Source organism: Lathyrus oleraceus, chromosome 2 (assembly GCF_024323335.1).
Source record: "Lathyrus oleraceus cultivar Zhongwan6 chromosome 2, CAAS_Psat_ZW6_1.0, whole genome shotgun sequence".
NCBI classification, from domain to species: Eukaryota; Viridiplantae; Streptophyta; class Magnoliopsida; order Fabales; family Fabaceae; genus Lathyrus; species Lathyrus oleraceus.
In genome coordinates, this window is record NC_066580.1 from 2,796,508 (window position 1) to 2,806,078 (window position 9,571).

Here is a 9,571-nt window from a genome sequence, read left to right on the forward strand (position 1 = left end):
ACTCTTCTCGAACATATAGTTCAAGCTCACCGATCAAATCCAGATACGGCTACTAAGCTCACTAGTCCCACTCATTGAGATCTAATGCCTCACTCACTAATTCCTCACCATGGGAATTAGCTACAGCCCCAAAGGCTAGACTATGCACACTAATCATCTAGTATGCAAACATCAACAACAATTCATAACTCACTAATTCCTCGCCATGGGAATCAGCTACAGCCCCAAAGGCTAACTACGCATGCTAATCACCTAGCAATACAACATAAACCACAACTCAAGAATAGACACATGCTCGCACTCTACGCCATCGAATAGTCCATTCACAACTGCATACATTCACAACATCATGCATAATATATACATTCACCGCATCATATACATCAGCAATATTTCATCACATAAGCATGTCAGATTATGCCAAACGACCACTACCATATTAGTACATTCTAATATTACATCTCCTGCTCAAAACAGCGGGAATTAATCCATATCACACCATAGGCAACATAGGCCAACCCTCACATAGGTACACAACAATTAAAACAACAATTTTTCCATTCTGCTACAGCGTTAACCGGTTAACGCCCTGGGTTAACCGGTTAACGCAGCACAACACGCCTTCTGTCTCAATTTTTAACAGTGTTAACCGGTTAACGCCCTGGGTTAACCGGTTAACGCAGCACAAACAGCCAAATATCAGAAATGACAACAGTGTTAACCGGTTAACGCCCTGGGTTAACCGGTTAACGCAGACAAAACAGCACATATTCATAATCCAACACAATGTTAACCGGTTAACACCCTGGGTTAACCGGTTAACGCAAGACAGAAGCTGTTCCTGCGCTAACTCAAGGCAGAATGCAGAATTCTCCGCATTTTCCGCCATTGGAGGACTTCCGGACCTCCGAATCCGATTCCGTAAAAAGCTATACGATCGGAAAATTACAACAGACTCAATTACCGATTTAATTTCAACTTCTAACACGGTTCATCTAACAAATTTTCAGCATTCACAATTCCCAATTAGGGTCAAATTAACGGCTTATCACTACCCATGACATATTATCCCAAAATACCCATTAATCGACGATAAACCCCCCTTACCTTAACAATCCGGCAGAATCTTTGAGCTTCAAGTTTTCGTTCTCCAACCTTTGCTCTTCAGCTCCTCTTCTCTGCCCTTTTTCCCTTTTCTCTCACGATGCTTCTCTGTTCTGTTTTCACGTGAAATGCTTTTCCAAAATGAGAACTTTTCCTTATTCCAACATATATATACTTTCCAATAATAATAATCCAAAAATAATAATAATAAAATTTCCAATTATTTAATTAAATTAATAATTAAATTATTAACTCAATTCAAATAATTATTTTATTATTATCGGGGTGTTACAACTCTCCCCCACTAAAAGAGTTTTCGTCCTCGAAAACATACCTCAAGCGAACAACTCTGGATAAGACTCCTTCATCTTACTCTCCAGTTCCCAAGTCACGTTGCCACCTGCTGGTCCTCCCCAAGCTACCTTCACCAAGGCAATCTCTTTACCCCGCAACTGCTTCAACTCTCGGTCCTCTATCCTCACAGGTGATGTTTCAACAGTCAGGTTATCTCTCACCTGTACATCATCTACTTGGACTATATGCGACGGATCATGAATGTATCTCCTCAACTGAGACACATGAAAAACCTCATGCAAATTCGCAAGCGACGGCGGTAAAGCGATACGATAGGCTACCTCTCCTATCCTCTCCAAAATCTGATAAGGACCAATGAATCGAGGTGTCAACTTCTTCGACTTCAAGGCTCGACCAACACCAGTTATCGGAGTAACACGAAGAAACACATGATCTCCCTCTTGGAACTCAAGTGACTTCCTCCTCTTGTCATGATAACTCTTCTGACGACTCTGAGCAATTCTCATCTTTTCCTGAATCATCTTAATCTTTTCCGTAGTTTGTTGAACAATCTCCGGTCCAACCACAGCACTCTCACCGGACTCATACCAACATAAAGGTGTCCGACATCTCCTACCATACAAAGCTTCAAACGGTGCCATACCAATGCTCGAATGAAAACTATTGTTGTAGGTAAACTCAATCAAAGGCAAATAACAATCCCAAGCACCTCCTTTTTCCAAAACACAAGCTCTCAAAAGATCCTCTAGTGACTGAATAGTCCTCTCAGTCTGACCATCAGTCTGCGGATGATATGCAGAACTCAATCTCAACTTAGTTCCTAAAGCCCTCTGCAAACCTTCCCAAAACTTCGATGTAAATCTAGGATCTCTGTCCGAAACAATACTCGACGGAATACCATGCAAGCTTACAATCTTCTCAATATACAACTCGGCTAATCTCTCTAACGGATAATCCATTCTGATCGGAATGAAATGAGCCGACTTCGTCAATCTATCCACGATCACCCAAATGGCTTCAAAATTCTTACTCGTCCTTGGCAAACCAGAAACAAAATCCATACTGATACTGTCCCACTTCCACTCTGGAATAGCCAACGGTTGCATTAGCCCAGACGGCTTCTGATGCTCAATCTTCGACTTCTGACAAGTCAAACAGGAATACACAAAACTTGCAATTTCTCTTTTCATTCCCGGCCACCAAAATAGCTTCTTCAAATCATGATACATCTTCGTAGCTCCAGGATGAATACTCAAGCCACTACGATGTCCTTCTTCTAGAATACTCTTCTTAAGTTCAGGAACATCCGGAATACACACCCGACTACCAAATTTCAAAACACCATTCTCATCAACTCTGAATTCACCACCTTGGCCTTGATTCACTAAAGTCAACTTATCAACCAAAAGCATATCAGATTTCTGACCCTCTCTGATCTCATCCAGAATACCACTTGTTAACTTCAACATTCCCAATTTAACACTATTGTGAGTACTCTCACACACCAAACTCAAGTCTCTAAACTGCTCAATTAAATCCAATTCCTTAACCATTAACATAGACATGTGTAATGACTTCCGACTCAACGCATCAGCCACTACATTTGCTTTACCCGGATGGTAATTCAAACCAAAGTCATAATCCTTCAGAAACTCTAACCATCTTCTCTGTCTCATATTCAGCTCTTTCTGATCAAATAAATACTTTAAACTCTTATGGTCACTGAAAACCTCAAATCTTGACCCGTACAAATAATGCCTCCATAGCTTCAGAACAAATACCACAGCTGCCAACTCTAAATCGTGTGTAGGATAGTTCCTCTCATGAACCCTCAGCTGTCTCGAAGCATAAGCTATAACCTGCTTATTCTGCATCAACACACCACCCAAACCCAACAATGAAGCATCACAGTAAACCTCAAATGGTTCCGACGAACTCGGTAATATCAGAATAGGAGCAGTAGTCAACCTTTTCTTTAACTCTTGGAACCCTTCTTCACATTTTGAGTCCCAAACAAATGCTTGCTCCTTTCTAGTCAACATCGTCAACGGTAACGCCAACTTAGAAAATCCCTCAATGAACTTCCTATAATAACCAGCCAAACCAAGGAAACTTCGAATCTCAGCAACAGACTTCGGAGCTTCCCACTTAGATACCGCTTCTATCTTAGAAGGATCAACAGCAACACCACCTCTTGAAATCACATGACCAAGAAAACTAACTTCTTCTAACCAAAATTCACACTTAGAGAGTTTAGCAAATAACTGCTTTTCTCGCAGCACTCCTAAAACCACTCTCAAATGTTCAGCATGCTCTTCTTCAGATTTCGAATACACCAAAATGTCATCAATAAACACCACAACAAACTGATCCAAGTACGGATGGAAAATCCTATTCATGTACTCCATAAATACTCCAGGCGCATTAGTCACACCAAAAGGCATCACAGAATACTCATAATGTCCATACCTTGTTCTGAAAGCAGTCTTCTGAATATCCTCAGTTTTCACACGTATCTGATGGTACCCAGATCTCAAATCTATCTTGCTGAACACACTCGCACCAACCAACTGATCCATCAAATCATCAATCCTCGGCAAAGGATACCGATTCTTGATCGTCACTTTATTCAGTTGCCTGTAGTCCACACACAACCTCATAGTACCTTCCTTCTTCTTAACCAACAACACTGGTGCACCCCACGGTGACACACTTGGACGAATAAACTTCTTATCCAACAAATCTTCCAACTGACTTTTCAATTCAGCTAACTCAACAGCAGACATACGGTACGGAGCCATCGATATCGGTCTAGTACCAGGTACCAAATCAATCGAGAACTCAACTTCACGCTCTGGCGGTAACTCATTCACTTCTTCCGGAAACACATCAGGAAAGTCACACACCACTGCTAGATCACGAATCACCAGTTTATCTTTAGCCTCTAAAGTCGCTAACAGCATAAACAACTCTGCCCCATCTGCCACTTCCTCATTCACTTGCCTGGCTGATAAAAACAAACTCTTTCCCTCTTCAATCTCAGGAAATATCACAGTCTTATCAAAACAGTTGATAGAAACCCGGTTAAACACCAACCAGTTCATACCCAAGATAACGTCAATCTGCACTAATGGAAGACACACAAGGTCTATCCCAAAATCTCTACCAAAAATATTCAAAGGACAACTCAAACAAACCGAAGTAGTAGTCACTGAACCCTTTGCAGGAGTATCAATCACCATACTTCCACGCATCTCAGATATCTCTAACTTAAGCTTCACAGCACAATCCACAGATATAAAAGAATGAGTAGCACTTGTGTCAATAATAGCTATAAGAGGAAAGCCATTAATATAACACGTACCTCTGATCAAACGATCATCTGCAAAAGTCTCAGAACCTGATAGAGCAAAAACCTTGCCTCCTGACTGATTCTCCTTCTTCGGCTTAGGACACTGGGGACTGATATGACCCAACTCTCCACAGTTGAAACAAGTTACAGTCTTCAATCGGCACTCTGCAGCCAAGTGACCACCTTTCCCACACTTGAAACACTTCATCTCAGCACTGGTACACTCATGAACACGATGTCCAGTCCGACCACATCTATAACACTTAACAGGAGCACTAGAGTCTCCCCCACTAGGCCTCTTCATCCCACTCTGCTTCTGAAAACCTTTGCCAGCTGCATACGGTTTTCCACGATCCATCTGATTCTTACCCTTCCTATCAACCCTCTGCTGATAGCTCTCTGCTCTAGCCTTGGAATCCTGTTCAAAAATTCTGCAACAGTCAACCAAATCAGAAAACACTCTAATCCTCTGATATCCAATCGCCTGCTTGATCTCGGGACGCAACCCGTTCTCAAACTTCACACACTTCGAAAATTCTCCAGCAGCCTCATTATAGGGAGTATAGTACTTTGACAGCTCTGTGAACTTCGCAGCATACTCAGTAACAGTCCTGTTACCCTGTTTCAATTCCAAGAATTCTATTTCTTTCTTCCCTCTGACATCCTCTGGAAAATACTTCCTCAGAAATCTCTCCCTGAACACAGCCCAAGTAATCTCAGCATTCCCAGCAGATTCCAACTCAGTGCGGGTAGCAACCCACCAATCATCAGCTTCTTCTGACAGCATATGTGTACCGAACCTGACCTTCTGGTTATCAGCACACTCAGTTACTCTGAAGATTCTCTCAATCTCCTTCAACCACTTCTGAGCACCATCTGGATCGTATGCTCCTTTGAACATTGGAGGATTGTTCTTCTGGAACTCACTCAGTTGACGAGCAGCTCCCATTCCCATAACATTCTGATTTCCTCCAAGCACTCCAGCTAGCATACCCAGAGCCTCAGCAATTGCAGCATCATCTCTACCTCTTCCAGCCATCTCTATTCTGAAAACCCAACAAACCAAAACAATAAGTACTGATAGGGTTACACAACACCTATCCCGTACAGGGGAAACAGAATAATTACGACTCGACACGACCGACTATGCTCTGATACCACTAATGTAACACCCTTCTAAAATACCCCAAAAATTATTTAAAATAATAAACATATAATCAGAGTAATAGTGCACCAAGGGTGTCACACAAACATTCCACACCATTTAACCAATATAACAGTCATGCTCTTTTATTTAATTTAAATATAAAGTATTTGCACAATTACGCAGCGGATAGGGATCAACTCAATCATGCAAAACATGTAACATCACATGTAATTTAGTTCAACAACAACCACAATAATAATCAAAGTGTTCCCGCCCGATGTTACATCTATCAGAGCATGACCCATAAGAACTACTCTAGACTCCAAGCATTAGCTTCTACTCGACTCATTTCTCGTTACCTGAAAAATAGGTTGTAAGGGTGAGTTCCTCAATCAATATAATAAGCATTATAGAACAACATGTAATGCTAAGTAAATAACACATCAATTCACCCTAACCAGACTACGCATTCAGCAACGGCAATATCCGTCCAAACATCATATTCAACAATAATATATGTCATATGTAAAATCCTCAAACCATATTCAACACCAACAACGCAACACAACGATTTACTCACTAATCCCTCACAATGGGAATTAGCTACAGCCCCAAAGGCTATGCCATGCATTCATTATGCAATGAGACTCCATGAAATGCGGTACCGACTCTTCTCGAACATATAGTTCAAGCTCACCGATCAAATCCAGATACGGCTACTAAGCTCACTAGTCCCACTCATTGAGATCTAATGCCTCACTCACTAATTCCTCACCATGGGAATTAGCTACAGCCCCAAAGGCTAGACTATGCACACTAATCATCTAGTATGCAAACATCAACAACAATTCATAACTCACTAATTCCTCGCCATGGGAATCAGCTACAGCCCCAAAGGCTAACTACGCATGCTAATCACCTAGCAATACAACATAAACCACAACTCAAGAATAGACACATGCTCGCACTCTACGCCATCGAATAGTCCATTCACAACTGCATACATTCACAACATCATGCATAATATATACATTCACCGCATCATATACATCAGCAATATTTCATCACATAAGCATGTCAGATTATGCCAAACGACCACTACCATATTAGTACATTCTAATATTACATCTCCTGCTCAAAACAGCGGGAATTAATCCATATCACACCATAGGCAACATAGGCCAACCCTCACATAGGTACACAACAATTAAAACAACAATTTTTCCATTCTGCTACAGCGTTAACCGGTTAACGCCCTGGGTTAACCGGTTAACGCAGCACAACACGCCTTCTGTCTCAATTTTTAACAGTGTTAACCGGTTAACGCCCTGGGTTAACCGGTTAACGCAGCACAAACAGCCAAATATCAGAAATGACAACAGTGTTAACCGGTTAACGCCCTGGGTTAACCGGTTAACGCAGACAAAACAGCACATATTCATAATCCAACACAGTGTTAACCGGTTAACACCCTGGGTTAACCGGTTAACGCAAGACAGAAGCTGTTCCTGCGCTAACTCAAGGCAGAATGCAGAATTCTCCGCATTTTCCGCCATTGGAGGACTTCCGGACCTCCGAATCCGATTCCGTAAAAAGCTATACGATCGGAAAATTACAACAGACTCAATTACCGATTTAATTTCAACTTCTAACACGGTTCATCTAACAAATTTTCAGCATTCACAATTCCCAATTAGGGTCAAATTAACGGCTTATCACTACCCATGACATATTATCCCAAAATACCCATTAATCGACGATAAACCCCCCTTACCTTAACAATCCGGCAGAATCTTTGAGCTTCAAGTTTTCGTTCTCCAACCTTTGCTCTTCAGCTCCTCTTCTCTGCCCTTTTTCCCTTTTCTCTCACGATGCTTCTCTGTTCTGTTTTCACGTGAAATGCTTTTCCAAAATGAGAACTTTTCCTTATTCCAACATATATATACTTTCCAATAATAATAATCCAAAAATAATAATAATAAAATTTCCAATTTTTTAATTAAATTAATAATTAAATTATTAACTCAATTCAAATAATTATTTTATTATTATCGGGGTGTTACAGGCTACACCGAAGGGTCATCGAGGGACAAAATCGTATTTTCGAAGGCAACGTCCGAGGGACTATGATGATTTAACCGAAGGGTCTTTGCTAAGGATATCCCCATGTTCGCGGGACATGACCGTAATCGTGGGGTAATAAAGAAAGGTCCGATATTATTTATTTAAAGTCCATATTTTAATAATTAATTAAATAGCCATAATCAGTTAGGTAATTAGGTCCATAGGAAATCAATGAAATCAATACATTAAAAATCAAGCTTGGTGATTCAAGATGAATCTCCCTATTAAACTTAGGTCATCCAAAAGCCATCTCCTCAAGAATGTCCACACCTAAAGCGGCATGCCTAGCCGGTTATTTCTTTGGAAGTATGCTAGCCTTTACATCATGCAACACACGGATTAGAGCATTGAGGCAAAATACAATTGGAAATTGCCCCATAAAATAAATATAACAGTCAGGAATTTAAGCCAAACAATGCAGAATCATGATTAGATGATCATAAAATGGACAACTAAGAGACAAAACAGCCACTGTCCCGTTCGCCTCTGCTTCGCCTAGCGAAGGCGCAGCGAAGACTCGCTGCAGGCTCGCCTAGCGATGAGCTAGCGAGCGGCCACAGGTTTGGAATTTGAGAACAGTATGACTTCAACCTGCGGCATGGCTTATGGCATCCAACACATAATTATATGGTTCAACATTCACAATACTCGGGCACACTTAAATTCACATGCAAAACTTCAAATATGTTTATGAATTCAATTATAATATCATCCACAAGTTAAGAACATGAAGCGGTACCGCATGCCGAATGAGAACACAAAGCGATATCACATGCAAATTAAGAAGCTAAAGAGGTACCACATGCAAAATAAGAACATAAGGTGATAATCACATGCAGATTAAGAACCTAAAGCTGTACCACATGCAAAATAAGAATATAAAGCGATATCACATGCAAAAAAAATAAAGCGATAATAGTGATGCAAACCTGTTTGCAATCGAATTGCAACCTTGAATTGGCGAGCCGGATTGAGTTGGGCGGCGGTAGCTTCGGAGCGGGTGAGCGGCCTTCAGGGTTTCCGTCTTCCGAATTCTCTGGATCAGCAGGGTTTCAGTGTTTCTCCCTCTGGGTCTGTGTGTATGTGTCTGTCCGTCCGTGTGTGTTTATTTTCGTGGCAGAGGAGCTGGTATTTATAGTAGTAGTGGTGGTGACCTAATGGGCTTAAAATGAGGTCCAAAACTTCCAATTTTCGCAAGCTTCGCTAGGCGAGGGAATTGCTCGCCTAGCGAGCAAGCTAGGTCTGGGCTTTTTCTGGACCTGATGCTTCGCTGGGCGAGTGGTATGCTGAGATATTCGCTAGGCGAAGGAATTGCTCGCCTAGCGAGCAAGCTATTTTGGGCCACTTTGGATTAGGCCTGTTGTGAGCTGGGCTTTTGTCCATTTGATGTCAGTGCCTTGCAGATCAAGTCAGAGGGTCTTGAGAAATGCTTTGTAGTATCAATGGGCAAATTTTGGGGTGTGACAGTTATGCATCAGACCACAACTAAAAGAACATTAGTAATAGAAATAAGTTTATTGTTACCAATA